General features: G+C 40.8%; 1 protein-coding gene across 1 annotated transcript in view; it reads left to right on the top strand.

Moving 5' to 3' along the window:
- The first annotated feature begins 9,666 nt into the window (after nucleotides 1–9,666).
- The window catches only part of Gprin3 (GPRIN family member 3), an 85,299-nt gene continuing 76,601 nt past the window's right edge, over nucleotides 9,667–18,364 (top strand). Inside the window, exon 1 of the mRNA NM_001398918.1 lies at nucleotides 9,667–9,813. The gene's annotated coding sequence lies outside the window, so the exon portion shown is untranslated. The remainder of the gene's footprint in view (nucleotides 9,814–18,364) is intronic.

Genomic DNA, 18,364 nt, shown 5'->3' with positions numbered 1-18,364 from the left:
TGGCATTGTTGTACTTTTGGGGTCTCGAGCCCCTTCAAGCTCTTCCAGTTGATGGTTTCTTAAGAAGTACTTCAAATATGCAAGTACTATTTAGTGTCCCAGTCCTGAGTCTAGCTAGATTATACTGAAACATGTCCTGTTGTTTTCATTTCCTTCTTCCACTAACTTCTCTCACTGTAAATAGTCATCAGGAAGACCTCTCTTTCCCCCATATTCCAGGTTCTTATTCCCTGCTTTCTCTTTGAAACTCAACTGTTCATGTGGCTAGTGTTAAACCTGAGAATTTCAAGGAGAGATTCCATGACTACACAACTAGAGCAAGCTTTTTAAAATACTGGCCAGGCATGTGGACACAAATGACTACCATATCCAGATAAAATGGCCATGAACTACATTGGCCAGAGAGGTGCTTATAAAGGCAAACTCACAAAGTTACCTATTTCCCATTTCCCTCCTTCATCCAATAGGGACAAGCATACATCTTAACGTACTCCCCTCCTAAGTATCTTCCACCTATGTGTGATCAAGAACATCCTGTGTGGTTGGAATAACCAACTTTATTTATTGAAGTAAAAACAAATGACTTTTATCTTACATGAACAACAGCCCCCAGCATTTCAGGAAGTTATCTGTCCTTGGGCAAGTGAAGTTTACAGGTTAGCTTTGGCCCTTACAACTAGATCCTTTTCATAACAGGAGAGGACTAGGCATCACAGCACTCAACTTAACGCTATCACTGCCCAGTGCATTTTTGTCTTGTCATACAATTGTAAGAAATGTCTTATCCAGCTAAGCTTTCCTAGGCAGTTCTTATAACAATTTGGTAAGATACAGTTTCTCCTAAATTCTTTATAATCCTAAGAAGGCAAACATAATTATTCATTGTGTCATGTATAATTAATTCAATGGCTATTAAACTATAGTGTTCATTTAAATAAGTTACAGAATTCAATACAGTTCAAATTGCTTAGTGTTATATAGTACATGGGGAATCCCTAAACAATGTATGTATACATCTTATTTACATTATTTTATAGTATTTTAAACATAATTCTATTTTAAATGACTGTAGATAGTTTGGTATTTGTTTCTATGATATGCTGTTAATTTTTAAACTGAAATACTTTCATTGTTCAATTCATAATCAGAGAAGCCAAGTATATTTATAACATTATTTGTACAGGAAAAAATAATATGCTTTCTTACATAAGCCCATGTCGACAATCCATGATAAATGAATAATTAGAGAAGTTACTCCTAGAAATAACAATTTGAAATGATAATCTAACAAGTGATTAGGAAAACGTTTTTGTCAAATGCACAAGATTTTTTGTATTTATTTTTGGTGTTTGTGTTTCTGTGTGTATATGTGTATGTGCTATGTGTGTGTGTGTGTGTGTGTGTGTGTGTGTATGTCTGTCATGTGTGTAAGAATGTTTGTGTGTCCTGCATGTTTGTGTGTATGTGTGTGCGCGTGTACATATATATGCCATGTGTATGTTGTATGCATGTGCACAAAGGCTAGAGAAAGATTTTGGTTCCTCTAAAAGGGGAGTTGTGTATAATTGTGAGTCACCTAATGTGTGCACCGGGAGCCAAACTCAGGCCTCTGGAAGAGTTAAGCACTTTTAACTGCCAAACCATCCAACCCAAGGACAAGTCATTTCTACTAACTTTTCATGTATGTAGGATTTTCATAAGATTTGGTCATACTTTGACAAATTTAATTTTATCAGAAATAAAGTCAATCTCTAAAATCAAAATGTTATTGTTTATTAGACATTACAGTTCCTTGTATGGATGCATATGCTTTGTGTAGTCAGCGATTTGAAGGACAGGATATAAAGAACCTTATCCTTGAGACTCCAGTACTCCCTGCCATTTAAAAATAGCCACTGGATACATCAGATTTTCAATTTCCTACAACGCAGAAGGCACCACTCTCTAGAGCATAGTTTAAGTTGTCCCATCAAGTTAAATAGTTTCATTAGAAACTAGTTGAATTTAACCAATCTGGCACAAAGAGCATTTTCATAAATCAATCAACCCTGCACCTGTGGAGCAAATACATTCATAACTCAGTCTATACCAACACTGACATAGATACTGAATGTTTACATCATTTTTTGCGTTTTTTCACATCCATTACTAATATGTCAGATGGGAAACTTTTTGACCTCTACAATCACAAGGCCTGTTCCTCTTTCTCTATATTTCAATAATTCCTTCAGAAATTCTCACAAAATTCTTAATATTAATCGCCATGACAAAAAGACATTTCTGTGAGAAGATTGAGCCCAACTAAAAGTTAATGTGTGGTGTCATAGAATGATATACTAATGTGCTACAGTAATTAAGGTTGTAAGAATAATAAATGTTAGCAATAGCAAGGTAAAGAGAAGTAAACAAGAAGTGATCTGAGGGTCAGTTATCTACTCAGTTGAAGGAACCTACCTCAAGGGTATTCCAATGGCAATAGAGCACTGTAAAAAAATAACAAAATGCCAAGCCCCACAAAAAATTTGTTCTAAGATATGTTATTTGGTATCAAAGAAAGTAAAGGATTGAGGCTGCTAAGAAATTGGATATGTCATCCAAAACTGTATGTGTAAAAGCCATGGATTCCAAGGTACAAGTTGTAGATGATAATAGGAGATTTAGGAGATAAGGCCATGTGAGAGGAAATATGGTTTGCCCTTCAAGGATGCTGCATCCTCTCTTCATCTCCTCCCAACATTAATACTTGCTGCCTTCATCAAATTAATTTAATTTCGGCCTTCTGTTGTTGACTGAATAAATGTTTTGTCTTGATAAGCTGTTTCAGGTATACCCTTGTGGTAGTACGAAGCTAATAAAAAGGAAAAGAAGGAGAAAAGAAAATGAGGGAGTAAAGGTAAAGGGCAAAAGAGGTGCAAAAGAAATAAATAAGCAGAAAGCCTGATTTATGTACTTGTCCTGGAGTTCTGGAAATCCAAAATGTACTTGTGTTTGTTTATTTTCTGCTGTTGGAACAAAACATTGAGCAAAAACAACTTTGGGAATGATAGACTATTTGGCTTACACTTCTGTGTCATAGTTCATCACTGAAGAAAACTAGGGCATGAAAGCAAAAAGAAGCCCAGGAACAACTGCCAGGGAATGGCAACAACCATAGTGGGTTGGGTCATCCTACGATCATCATGAATCAAGAAAATGCCTCACAGACAAATTGACCAGTTTTCAACTTGGCTCAAAAATACATAATAATTAAACTACAGTCTTCCCTTGTCCCCAGGAGCTCATATTACTATCACAATACAAAATAGAATCCAACGTTTAAAAGTCCTGAAGTCATTTAAAAGTCTGACATTTTAAAAGTCCTAAATATTTTTAAATTTTATATTTCTTAACATTTGACTCATATAAGAAATTTAATTTCTTTATTTCAAGAGGAAATAATCAGTGTACAGTTATAATCAGGTAAAAACAAAATCTAGAAGTTTAAATCATATACTGTAGCTCAGTGTTCTGCATCTGGAACCCAGTCACTCAAGATCTTCTTCTATACTCTAAAGGGTTTGGGTAGTCCCTCCTCGCTCTTCCCTATATTCCACCCACCACACCTCTCTCTCTCTCTCTCTCTCTCTCTCTCTCTCTCTCTCTCTCTCTCTCTCTGTCTGTCTCTGTCTCTCTCTCTCTCTCTCTCTTTCATGTACACACACACATACACATTCACACACACACATGCACACACACACACACACACACACACACACACACACACACACAAATGTACACACATAGCTTATCTGGTAAGTTCAGGTCATTTCACTCCAGACCTACTGTGTCCTTGGTCCTGTCATCTCAAATATGTTGGGACCTCCAGTGCAACAAAGGCTGTACCTTTACCAATACATGCCCCACTGCAACACCCTTCACTGTGCTAAGCCAAGAATCTTCCATGCCTTCAAAACTAGTACCACGCAGGAGACTCTAATGCATTATATGCAAAGTTCTACTTTTAGCTTGAGGTGAGCCTTAGCCCTCCACCGGACCTTAACTTCTATATCCTGACCCAAAGGAAGTAATTTCTAGAAGATTGAGTTCAATGCCACTGGTCTCCGAATAATTACAACTACTTTGTTAGCCTCAGATGACCAACATCTATTATCTCAATAAAGCACTGGTTTCACTTCCCAAGATTATTAATTCAAATATGCCATATCAATAGAGCAACATTGCTTTTGAAAGACCCGTCAAACAACCCTCTGAAACTTCACAAATCTAGACTCCATTGTCTAAACCTCTCTCAACATTTTTATCTTCCAAATTTTCACAATAACTCATGAAGCTCTGAGCACTCAATGGACATTTCCTGCCAAACTTTCTAAAATCTTTCACATAAATATACCCCTCATCTAAAACAAAAATTGTAGTCAGGCCATTACAATAATACCCTCCTCTTGCTCCCAATTTCTGTCTCAGTTTACTTTCTATTACTATAATCAACACTAACCAAAATCAACTCTGGGGAGGATAGTGTATTTGGCTTATTTTTTCTCTATCACAGTCCATCACTGGGAAAACGTAATGCAATAAATCAAGGAGAATACTTAAAGTAAGCCTTGAAGCAAAGACCACAAAGAAACATGATAGTTGGTTTGTTTTACATGGTTTCCTCAGCTTGCTTTCTTATACAACTCCAGATACCCTACCCAGGGTTATAATCTACCATAGTAGGCTGATCTCACTCATATAATTCACTAATCAATGAAATGCCTCCCCAGGCTTGCCCCAAGGCCAGTTTTATATGGACTGTCCCTCAATTAGGGTTCCCTCTTCCCAGTAAACCTTTATTTATGTCAGATTGACAAAAAGAAAGAGAGAGAGAGAAAAGAAAGGAAGAAAGAAAGAAGAAGGAAGAAAGAAAAAGGAAGGAAAGAAAGAAGGAAGGAAGGAAAGAAGGAAGGAGGGAAGGAAGGAAGGAAAGACAGAAGGAAGGGGAAGTAAAGGAAGGAAACAAGAAAGGACAGACAGAAGGACAGATGATACTCAAGCAACACTAAGAATGTCTTCAACATGAGCTTTCAGTGTACCTGCTGATTTCTGTGAGCAACTCTTCACTATCCATTTTTAATGGAAGAGAGATTCCTATTGAAGCAATATCATATCGAGGTTTTCTTCAAGAGATCGAAGCAAGCCTATTCCTCCAATGACTTTCACAGACTTCATAAAAGATCAAAATTACAGAAAATGGCTTGGGAGTATGGCAGTTGATTGTAGAAAAATAATATTTCTTGAGTGAATAAAAAGCAAGAAGCCTCTTTTCCACCAAGATGCTTGTCTTGGCCATGACTTATATGGTTTTTGGAGAGATGCAGCCATTTGTACATGAATCAATTCTATCCAGAGTCCAGTACTAAGCAAAGTTTAAGGATATAAAAACTAGAGTACCTGTTCCTTCAGAACCAAAGAGATCCAGAGTAAAAATACACCTTTCAATCATCTGCAGACCACCACTGATAGCATTGCTCAGTGGCGAATTGTTTGTGCATTTCTGTAATTGTGGATGTTCATATTATACGGATGTGTGTTTACATAATGTATATGTGTGTGTGTGCCTGTGCTTTTGTATAAGGGTATGGATTTTTCTATACCTCCCTTTTCTCTGAAAAATGACACAGAGATCTTTATATTTACTAAAAGCTTCAGGCACAGTGGCTGGATAGATTCTTTGTTTGTTTGTTTGCTTGCTTGCTTGCTTGCTTGCTTTTAACATAATATTTTTATTGATTATTTGGGAATTTCACATCATGCTCCCCAATCACATATATTTTCCAGTCCTTCCATGTCCACCCACACTCCACGACTGTAACCTTCCCCATCCCCAAAAGAAATTTTCAAAAACAAATTTAATTTCTGTTATCTATATACTCATTGGAGCATGGTCAAACTCTCAGTGGTCGGCCTCTTAAATTAAACCGAGTGGTTCCCCTCCCACACTTCCACCAGTTCTTTTTGATGACTGCTGTACTCCATGGTAGTTTACTTTATACATTTAACCAATGTATAATTTTAGCAATAGAAATTGTGTTGCTAAATACTGCAATTAACAAGAAAGAATTTTATTTCTTATTCTTACCCAACAATGCTGACCTGGCCTACGTCCCAGCTACATGCCCCACTCAGTAACCTGCCGTCGTAGTCCAGCCTGGCACCTCTTTCATTCATGTCCCGATAGTGACACCACAGTCTCTACCTGCAACTTTGACTCTTTCTCCTCCCCTCCCCTCTTTCTCTGGGCCTGGAAGTCCCACCTTTTCCTCTCCTGCCCAGTTATTGGCTAATCAGCTCTTCAATTGTCCAACCAGAAGATGAAGAAGAACAATGTTTTACAAAATAGTAAGTGGGAAGATGCTTCATAATAGCGACCATACCAAAGTCCAGGTTGCAACACAACTAGAACTCTGGGTACAGAAATCAACAATTTAATAAACAACGTTTAACACTTATGTGTGTAGTGAATGTATGTTTACATAGTGTCGTTTGTGTGTGCTACCTGTCATACTTGGCGGCACTTTCTGTCAGTGTAGCTAAACTGAATACACAAAAGGAAAGACATGGCATTTATTGAAAATCTTAATCTAAAATTCTACAAATGTTAAAGGAATTGTGATCCCTTGCACAGCATTAATGACTTTCAGTTCAAAAAGACATGGCATAAAATGTTATTCGGCTGAACATTAAATTTGGTCATGATAGAATCAATAAATAGCTGTGGAACAGTGTACATTTTGGGGGGGTCATTTGAATGTTTCAGAATTTGGTTTTCTAATTAGTAAATTAAAAATAATGTTACATTTAACAAATAATTTCAGAGCTTTTTAGTGTTGGCCAGCGTTCATGTGATAGACCCACAGCAGTAAACACACATACAAGCCACAATATGATACAGGCAAACATGGGAAAAACAGCTTTATGCAACTTGCACTGCACTAGTGACTTCCCTTGTTTCTGATCACAGCAGCTTCAGGTAGGAGAGGTTAATTTTGACTCACAGTTTAGAAGGTGAATTCTGCTACAGCTAGAAAGGCATGGCAGGTGGGACTTTTTAGCCCTGGGTGACAGCAGCTTGGAGTACAGCTGAACAAAGCTTGGTGGGTTAGAAAGTATAATGGTCTGGATGAAAATGGCCTCCGTAGACTCATATGAGTGACATTGGAGGTGTGGCCTTGTTGGAGTAGAAACGGCCTTGTTGGAGGAAGTATATTGCTGGAAATGACCTTTGAGGTTTCAGAAGCTCATGACAAGACTAGTGGCTCATTTATTCTTCCTGCTGCCTGAGAATCTGGATATGTAACTCTCAGCTACCTCTCTAATACATGTGCGTGCTGCTAGGCTTCCATCATGACAATAATGAACTAAACCTCTGAACTGTAAGCCATCCCCAGTTAAATGTCTCCTTGTAAGACTACTGTAGTCAGTCTGTTTACAACAGTGGAAAGCCTAACTGACAGAGGGAGGAAGTGGAGGTCAATTGTAAACAGGGCCAAGTTGCCACCCTCAAGGCCTGCTGCTCATAAAGACTTGGGATTCAGAGCATCTTCAGACTCTAAAGAGTGCCACCAGCTGAGGCTAGATCATCACCTCTCACCTCTGCTCCTTCTCTCCAAAAGCTTTAAGAGTTTTCATTTTTCATGCATTCTGCATCATACTCAACGGCGCAAGCTCATGCCTATAAATGACTTGAATATAAAAGGCAGTAACACTTATAATTGGGTCAGGCATTTTGGTTTATCATTCTTCTCTTGGACTGGATTGGCAGCACACTGATTTACTGATTTGTTTGCATTTGCAATGGCTTCATTTCTCTTCAATCTGTGAGCTGTTGAGGACAGAGGTGTGAGGCTGCTCTGTGTGGCTAAAGACAGGATTCTGGCAGCATTCAGGGAGCTACTTAAAAATCACCTCAGTGTCTAAATCTTTTGTGTCCTGTACTGACTACAACCCTATATGTCCTCTGCCCAGAGAGTGTTTCTTGCTAGTACTCATTTGTTGAATGATTTTCCAGTAAGTACTAAAGTTGGAGGAATTTCCTAACAGTCTGAATGGTCAGCAGAGGAAAGAAGTTTAGCTGAAGCCTCAGGACACAGGCTGTGCAGCCAGAGGACAGAATGAAGACCATATGTACTCCTTGACCATAGAGACCTGTCACTGTGCCTTACCTTTCGCGGCAGAAGAGACTGTGTATTAACTGAGAATGTGTATGATTGAAATAATACGTATTATGGGAAGAGATAATGTGTAGAAGTGAATATAAAGCCTATTTATCAATCAATATAGCCACCCACATTTTGCCCCTTAGTAACCACATTTTTCTTCAATTGAGCTTACAAAAGAAAGTCTCAAACAATAATTAGGCTTTGTGTACTCTCACACACGTGGTCTGCTGGGCGATTGGTCCCTCTAGGACTCCAGACTGCCACTTCCCTCTGCACAAACTCATCATGCTCTGTTTACAAATCAGTATGAGCCCTTACTTTCAGTTCTTTGGTTAAGAGGCTAAGAACCTGGAAACAGCATCCTACACTCGAGCCACTCTTCTGAGAAAGCTCTTTCAGGGGTGACTTAGGGCCACTGGCAACCTTTTCATTCCCTTCTTCCTTCAACCAAAGGGAAACTTGAGAACTGCTTACACTTCTGTGCTCCAGAGCCAAGGTATAACATCTGAAAATCCTTCTTAATCCACCTTTAGAAAGAATCTCCAACCAACACCAAAGACTGAGGCTGTTCAGCATGGCCTGGGTAGGAATCTGTTTTAAAAACTCAGATCCTTGGGCCTGGCTGCAAAGATCATGTCAACAAGATCCCTGGGTAAGGCCTGAGTACAAGCTTAAAGACATCTTTGAGTGGCTAGAATGCCAGTCAGGCTGCATTACTGTCCCACTCTCAAGCAAAGTTTCTAAACAAGGAGTAACACCCCCTTAATAAGTAGTTGTGAGAATTATAGCCACACAGTTCGCAAACAGTTATAATAGTCTTTGTGATGTTATTCCGCACCATCTACAACAGCTCAACCGACTTCAGGATGTTGCAGCAGCAGCTCAGAGGGACTGTGTCCAAAGCCATCTACACTCTTAGAGGTAGTTATGCAGGGGAGAGACCGGAACATTCTTGCAGTGACAAGTCTAAACACTTAAAATGTTGTCCATTTTACAACATATTAAATACCCGTTGTCTGTTGTCTGCTTGCTTTCCGTATCTCTGCATGTGATTTTATAAGGAGCCATATAGTGACTTGCTGGAGGGAGTAAGGGCCAGACTTCCTGCTGAGTGGCTCTGGGTCCCCAGCCCTTTTCCTTAATCTCCGTCTTAACTTTCCATCTGTCACTGGTTCCCCTACAACAGAAGCACAGCCAGCCAGTCCTCTAAGCTCCCCCAGGGCGCTAGGCTCCCAGAGCAGGGCCCAGAGGGCTGACTGGGGCCGAGCTCACAGGGAGGCTGCTGCCTGCTGCGCTGCAGTCCGCACTCAGCAGCTGAGGCCAGGCCGCCGCGGAGGGGCGCGCCTCGCTGGCGCGGATCTGCCAGCACGTGAACTCCACCTCCTTGCTGGCTTGGCGCCGAGCTGTGAAGCTGCCGGTCTCCGCCCCGCTCCAGCGCCGCCTCGGCTCTTGGCATAGTAATCTCAGTTCCTGATCGCTCAGAGCTGGCTCCTGGCTGCAGCGGACCGCTCGAATCCCCCAGCAGTGGTGTGGAGGAGCCGGGGCTGGGTAGCGACTGGAAGCCCAGCAAAGCACAGACAGCGGCCCAGCGGGGGACACTCCGTGGGAGCAGGTAAGCAAGCTGTAGCCGGAAAGGAGCCGCCCCCGCGGCCACCTGGCCCAGTGGCCAGCCTTGGAGACAGGAGCCTGGCAATGTGCCTGTACTGGTGAAGGAGGAATTAGGTCTCATATTTTGTTTGTGGATCCTTTGCCTGTTGCTTATGTCCCCAGCCTATCCTTCCATCCTGCCTCTTAGAAGGGGCCGTACACCCCGCAGGTGATGTATATCTCTGCAAGGTTATTACTCTCTGAAGCTCTGACCCAAAGGTAAAAGGGAGAAGCTGCTTGCTGCTTCTGAGCTGGGAATCCTAATCAATAGGATATGCAGACATCGAATATTCCAAGAGGGTGCGTGTGTGTGTGTGTGTGTGTGTGTGTGTGTGTGTGTGTGTGTGTGTGTGTTATTTTACTATGATTATTTGCTGTAAGGTTAAAAACTCAATCATATATAATAGGCTCGTTTAGGTGTGTATATGTGCATGTATTTATTAACACACTGGCACATGTATCTTCTTGAGGTCGGAAGGGAAAGACAAGGAAGGTCGGACTGAGGTTGATAAAGAGAAGTCATTGTAGAGCATGTTCAGTGTCTAGAGGTGAACTTTGGAACCACATTAAATCAAGCTAGAGGTGATAAACCCTTCTCCGGGTAGATTACAGCAAAGGCCTGAGATGTTCATCCAGCACACAGCAAATCTTCTTGTTTCTGAGACAGATGGAAAAGACATAGGCAAGATTTTAGACAGTGGAAAAAAGGGGAGGAGAGAGAGGACACTTGGGCACTGGAGAGTAGATTGGGGTGGAGGGAAAGCAGCCTAGGCACACCAGGGTTCCGGGCTTTGGAAAGAATGTTAAGGGAGGTCATTGGCTGCATGTAGCAGTTCAAGGTTGGGATGATGAGAGAGCAGCTGAATAGGTGGGAGGAAGGCAGAAGCCTGGGGGGAGCAAGAATAAAGGAGTTTTAGATAGCCATCCAGCATGGGGCCTCCTTCCTGAAGGTGTTTGCTTCCTTCCATTTTCGCAACACAGTTGTTCACGATCCATAGGTCCGTGTTTTCATCTTGTTTTTATGGAATCTGGGTCATGACAGGACTGGAAGAAACTGAAGTGTTTACACCACCAGAAAGATTTGGAGAGAGAGAGTGATTAAGGCTTAGCTTCATGAAATATTTACACAGCTCTTGCGTGGGCTTTTGTTTGCTCTTGTTGGTGCTTCTGCATATTTTACCTTGACAATGCTTTGAGCATACTTCTCCTGAATGAGCCTGTTTTCCAGTTATAAACCATTCTTTCCTACCCATGCTGTTTGCCATCAGCCTGCCCTGAATAACAGCGGTGGGAATAAAGATACTTGAGTCACAGTGCAAAGAAGAAAGTCTTCTCTATTGGCTTCCTCCAATGGCCAGAGCATTGGTAGAGAACTTCTTTGACAAAGAGTAACAGAGAATGTGTTTGGTTTCTGTCAAGTTTGTGTGCCCTGTGTGCGTGTGTGTGTGTGTGTGTGTGTGTGTGTGTGTGTTTGGTGGAGTGACTGTAAACAGGAAAACACTGTAATACTGCTATCACCAGTCTAGATGTTTAGTCATTAAAAGAGTTTCAGAAACAGTCCAGGAACTCAAGGAGACACCCTCATCTGCTGTGATGTACTAAGGCATCACCTAGTCACCAAGTTTTGTTGTGGACATAGCACAGCACAGCATGGCAACCTCAAAGAGTGGTGAGGTACCAATTGAATCAGGTCAACTGTGGTTGGTGAGGAAGTTCCAGCAGGATGCACTAAAATTTCAGGGTTTTGTTGCCTCAAAAGACTTTCCCAGCATAATTATTTGTCCCTGCATATTTTTCTTCATTATGCCTGAAATATACTGAAAAAGATGTATTTAGACAGAATTGTCCTTCATTGTTAGAGTTTTGTCACAAATCTACAACTTACAGGAAGTCTTTGAATACCAGGTAGGGAACTACACAATGACAAAATACTGGTTTCAGACACAGAGGCACACTTTTCCTCCCAGTTGTGCTGGGGCTCTCCATGGCTGGTGCTTCTCTCTTTATGCACTCCTTATTCAGCCAGTCAACATGCATTTCAATGAGCAAGGCATGACCCTCAGATGTGAAACACAAAAATAAATAGGACATAATCCGAGCTTACAGCACATAATGAAGAGACAGATGGTGATAGCCAAGGTGCTGTGGAAAGTAGCTTCAGAAGCCAGGCTGAGGAGAGCATGGGGCAAGTTTCCCAGGATCCAGAACAATGAGAGCTGCTGCCTTGGTTAAGAGAAGCTGGAAGGGCCTTAGTAAGCAGGGGCCCAGGAAGGCACTCCTGTGAGTACATAAAGGTAAAAGACAGGGAGAGAGAAGGAAGCAAAGTCTATCCTCAAGCTCAGTCCAGAAGAGCTTCTACCTCAACCTTCAGGAAGCCCTCTGTTTAAAGACAATGAATCCATTCATGTAAGGCTGATGGTGCTTACCCACATCATATTGTCCAATGATAGCTTAATCTGCAATTGTCTACTCAGAAGGGAGAGAGGCCTCTGAGTAGGCCATGACTTCCTGTGCCTCAGCTGCTTCATCCCCAGTCTCCATGATGTGAAAGTAACTGAGGGAGGAGAGATTGGGTTTATAGAAATGACTTTGAGGGCTGGAGAGAGGGCTCAGTGGTTAAGAGCACTGACTGCTCTTCCAGAGGTCCTGAGTTCAATTCCCAGCAACCACATGGTGGCTCACAACCATTTGTAATGAGATCTGATGCCCTTTTCTAGTCTTGTCTGAAAACAGCTACAGTGCACTCACCTAAAATAAATAAGTAAAAAATAAAAAAGAGATGACCTTGAGAAATTCAGGAAACCTTTCCTGGTTTTATTTTTAACTTGAATTTCTTACCTCTTTACTTATTTGCATTGAGACACGGTCTTGCTCTGTGGTGTAGGCTTCCCTTAAACTCAACTCACAATCCCCCTGCCTCAGCCTCTCAAGTTCAGTGAATATACAGTATGTGCTATCACACCAAGATTGTGAATTTTATTTTTATGATAATGGAATTCCGGGATAAAGTATGGATACTAGTGACTACCTAAAGAATTTAATATTCCACATGACTCCAAAAGTCAAATGTCATCAACAAATAACAATTAACTCTAGGAAATGGACCAAAGAGAGCCCAAAAGACACATGAACGTTTTCAATAACTTTTAAGTGAAAGAAATAGTTTTATCAACTCCATAGTGATCAGTAAGTGACCTTCTAGACTTGGACATTACAAGTTTCAGATCGCAAATGACCATGTAATCAGATTAGTGAATGTGATCAGTATTTTGATTGTTGAACATACCAGGGAGCAAGATAACATACAAGAGTAGAAGCTGCCCAGGGGACTTTTACATGGTATGTTTGCATGTATGTACATAATGAACCATGGGGTGAATCTGTACCTCCTGCTCCCCATGTCCTGAGTAGTCTGCGTGTTACTACTTTAGGCGATAGAGAGGCTTCAGTTCACGAGATGCAGCAGTTGAAGTAAGGGATCCATCCATAGGCTTTTACACACTGTCAGAGCGACAGAGCTCTATCACTAAAAAGATCACACCCAGAACTGACCATATATGTCAGTAGAAACCCAGAGGGCCTGACTCTCAGTGCGGAGTTCATCTGAGAAGTTTCAGCATGGAAATGGAGCTTGAGTGAGCTTGTGAATGGTGGTTGGATTGAGTGGGCAGTGAGACAAGGGTGGTAAGTAAACATGTAGAAAATAGGTATTTACTACAGAGAAGCCATCCACTCATGAATCATGCCCCAGCTGCCCACTTCTCACTCCCTCCTCGCCATGCCTGAACACCCTGCCTGGCAACAGCAACACTCACTAATGTAGCAAAGCTCTGGCATACTGCATGCTGCTGTTAATGGCAGCCTTCATGGGGTATCCAAGATCTTTCAGCTTGTTCTTCATCCGGATCTTAGGTCTTCGGTTGTATATTGTTTGCCCTCCAGCTTCCCATTCCTCCTCTCCTCCCTACAACTGCTATCGTATTCTCTATTTCTCTCTATATAGTATTTTATGTTGTTAATTATATTATTTCTAAAATGTGTTTTCTTAATATTTCTACTTTAGCAAAATCTAGCAAGAATGGTTATGACAACATGAATCTGTCCTTGCCTGATATTTTTTTTCTTGTTGCCACCATTTCCTGGTTGGACCTCACTTGAATATGATAACTGAACTACTGACTATTGACAAGATGCACCGCAGTGTAGCATCATGACTCACTTCTCAGAACACAGCTCTAGCTCTGGAACAGAGGGGCAGATAGTGGTGAGATGATTGTCACAGGTTCAAAAAGTCAGCGCCCATCAGGAGCAGAATCCCAGGCTAGGCACCATCACTAAGCAGCCATAAGTACCAAAGGGAAGCATAACATAGGCCATATTTTCTTTCCTTTGGTTGTTTTGTGTCTTCTTTGTCATTTTAGTGAATGTCTGAATATGTTTGTGTGAACTTCCTGGTTTGGCAAAATGGCTCAGAGGATAAAAGCCCTTCCTACTGAGCCTAAGGCTCTGAGTTTTATTCCACATGCTAGAAGGAGGGAACCTCCAGGGAATGCACCCTGTCTCTTCCACACACTTAACCAGTCAATCAGTCAGTTTATCAATGAAGTACAATAAAGATTAAAAATTACAAAGGCAATTTGCACCTACATGTTCTGCTGTAGGTAGCCTACTGCTTTTCGTGGGGAGAAAAGTCAGAGCAGAAAGGTTTTGAGCCTCTGAAAATTCTTTGATTTTCTCCAAGCTCTTGTTGTCTCTGCTCTGGAATAAAACCATGCTGTGGTACTGAGCCCTTCTGAGTGAAGCTGTGCCTTTATTCAGAACAACAGTGCCAGGACACAGACTCAGCAGCATGAATTCTTTGATTTAGAGTCAAATATAAAAACGTATGTGTTTTCCTACTCCATCCTGGACATCATGTTCATCCCTTCCTATAGTAGAGTTTTTACACTAGTAGTAATCTGATGGTGGAGCATTCAAGTCAGGTTTAGAATGATAACATTCTGCATTTGACTTGAAAAGGCATTCTTGAATTCCATGAGGAAATGAATATGTAAAATATTAAAGTTTAAATGACTTAGTGTGGTGAACCCCAGTAAGAAAACCAACCTCATAGGTAGCAATGAATAGCCTAGTAAGAGCACCAGTGGAAGGGGAAGCCCTGGGTCCTGCCAACACTGAACCACCAGTGAACTTGATTGTTGGGGGGAGGGTGGTAATGGGGGGAGGATGGGGAGGGGAAGCACATATGGTAGGGGAGGGGGAGGGGTTAGGGGCATGTTGGCCCGGAAACGGGGAAGGGGAATAACAATCGAAATGTAAATAAGAAATACTCAAGTTAATAAACATAAAAAAAATTTAGAAACTCCAAAAAAAAAAAAAAGAAAAAAAAAAAGAAAACCACTCACAACTTTTAACTGGATATATGTTGGTGTTAGCAACACGGTGATAGTACTCCAGTGTTCAAGCTTGTAATTAAATATTGCCTCATCTTGAAGCCCATCATAACTTAAGTTCAGACCATTAACTATAGCCAGTAATAACTGACTCATGACAAGAAGGCTAAATGAAATAACCTCTTGGTTCCTAGCACCAAACCCAGAGGTGGAGCTTAGAAATCTGTGTGTGTGTGTGTGTGTGTGTGTGTGTGTGTGTGTGTGTGTGTGTCTGTGTGTATTCCAAAATATTTTGTAACATTATAAAGTTAAACAGGAATTTCTGTGAAGGTGGTAATTTATTTTCAGTCACATTAGAGCCCAGGCACAGGGTAAGGATGGTGGTGGGTGGGGTGGGAGATGAGTGTGGGTGTGTGCTGTTAGAGACCCCCTCCTGGAGGCAGGAGAAGAGCTTAATTATTAGGCTTTTTTTTTCTTGAAAATTGAGGGTGAGTGAAATACGACTTTCTTATCATAATTACCTTATGAACAATGGAAGATGAACAATGAAAAATATCTCTGTGTTTTATTCAGTATCTGTCTCCTACTGAGCTACTATTTAGAATGAAAACTTGGAAGAAATGCTGAATTTTGCAGTGAGGAGAATCTGTATACTCACTAAGGCCAGTGTGTGGGCCCAGCTAAGTTTACTTCAGACCACCTCGGTCATTATGATCCGAGGTGTCAGTAATACTGTGGAAACCAGCTGGGTGATCTTGAGCAGAACAGGTTCCGTTTGGAATGCATACTTCCCAGATCCTAAAGAGGATGCATATCATGCCTGCTACTGCTAGGAAGTTTGCTGTAGTCAGGATTCTCAGCTGTGACACTTTCAGGACCAAGAAAACCATTTCAAAGAAAGCAAAAGACTAAGCCACAGGCATCTCTTGGACCTGGTGTTGCTAACTGAGTAGCAGTTATCAGAGCTCCACGCCTTCAAAATTTGTATTTGCATTTAACAATTTTATGAAGGGAATGAAAGAATCAGAGAATGTATTTTAAGCATGAATTGCAAACAAACCATAAAAGTGGGAAATTTACTTTGTGAGACACAAGACATTGATATATTCTTTATTATTTTTCAGGGTTATGGATTATCAATAGCCTAAATGTTGAGCAGTCATATTGTTTCAATGGGAAGATCTTTATAGTGTATGCAACTTAGCTTAAATTCAATCCTTAAGGGAGTACAGTGCTTGTGTTAACTCTATTTTTTTTACATAACCAGAGCACATTTGTTTCAACACTTGTGGTCCATTGATTTCTGAGGTGTAATCAGCTCTGCCCATACTTTGCTCCTAGTGAGTAGACTATACAAATTCTCCATGGTGCAGAATTGGGCATTGATTCTGGATTTTCATTCTGAATTGTGGCACTGTAAAAGAGAGATACCGAATAAAACACACATTTCTTATTTTTTCCACGCTATGTTAGCCTGTGATAAGAATATGCTTGCCCATGATAAGTTTTATAAATTGTTAGAAAACGGGAGTGCTGTTTATTGTGAGTCTTTTGCTTAAATTTGGTCTTTGTCTTTGCTGTGTGGCATTTATACATAAACGCTCATTTCCTCCAAGTCAGTTTCTCAGTGCATGCAGTCATAGGTTGATGCAATTTCCACAAACCCTCCTGGATTCTTCATCATTGTGTATGACGTAGTTGAGTCTACAGCACGAATGTTTAAACATATGCTTAATGTATCATTATTTGGGCATGCCCTTCAGAAAACTCTTCCATAAATTATTTCTCCTTAAAAATGATAATCAAAACGAAGTAAATAGTTGGATGTTAGTTTTGTGTCCATGCTGAACATTGTCTGAAAGCAGTCAGAGAAGAGGCATCTGTCAGGGAGAGAGATGCTGAGCTCTAAGCAGGGGTGTCAATGTCATTGCAATCCCTGTCACCTCTTCATGATTTCTTGTCAAATTCTCAGAACGGAAGAAAGCATCCCAAAGATCTTCACTGCATGGGTCTCAGACTAGGGCATATATATAGATACCAGCTTAGAAACTGAAACTCATCAGTTTGCAACCTAGCAAAAGCATCATAGCCACAGTCAAGGTATTTGCTTTTTGACAAGGATGAGATCTATTATAAAAACATGAAATATTGGCCCACAGTCTCTGACTGGCACAAAACAGTTGCGTGTGCTGTAACTTTATTGCAGTCTCCACTTCTGCCTGATGCTGCCTGATGTCCTTCTGACCTTGAAGTTTCCTGTAAGCCACTTGTGTTTAACCCTTCCACTTAATTCTGAAATTCACTTAGAAGTCTTAGGTTCAGGTCTTGGAACTCTACACTGGGTGTTCTAGGGTACCATAGGACTCTAAAATTCGACATCTCGACAGAGCAGAAAGATAATTATTCCACATACAGCTAACTCCTATGAATTAGTAAGCTTAAAAAGTTTCCTACTTCAAAATATGTAGATTATATAAAAGCTTAATCAATGCAAATTGAGTTGACCTAGTCTACTAGTGACAGTTTTCTTTTTCCATTTGGTTGCTTGCTTGCTTTATTTTAACTGTCTTAAAATTGAAATCATTATCAGTTTTTACAGAATTTATCTTTTCTTTTTTTCAAAAGAGCCATGGCTAAGATTTTATCTTGAATTACTTTATATAATTTTAAACACATCATGTGTTTATATGCCATGTTTGCATAGCCTTCTGAAAGCCCAGAGCAAGTCCTAGTCTCTTGAGTAGGGGTGTTTACGTTAAACTTCCAAGAGTAGCATGGATACATATTCCAGTTCCTGGCTGGGTCTTGAAGACTGAGTTATGCTCTCTAAAATGATATGTGGTTGTGCATGGAGCCCTTTTCCAAAGCTAATCACTAATGCAGTCAGCACTGGATGGAAGAATTGGGCTATTGATATGGGCAAAGATGAGGTGACTTTTGTCAGGATTGACCAGTTTTGTTGCACAGAAAGACAAATGCCCCTCTGCTTGTTCTGTTGTTTGTTTTTAACAAAGGGTTTCCCAGGCTCCTCTTAACTGGCTGCATAGTTGGAGATGACCTTGAACTTATGATCCTCCTATCTTTACATCAAGAATGTTGGTGATATGTATATATTGTCATAAC

Source organism: Rattus norvegicus, chromosome 4 (assembly GCF_036323735.1).
Source record: "Rattus norvegicus strain BN/NHsdMcwi chromosome 4, GRCr8, whole genome shotgun sequence".
NCBI lineage: Eukaryota > Metazoa > Chordata > Mammalia > Rodentia > Muridae > Rattus > Rattus norvegicus.
Note: the sequence above shows the minus strand (reverse complement) of the source record. Positions and strands in the feature narration are given on the sequence as shown.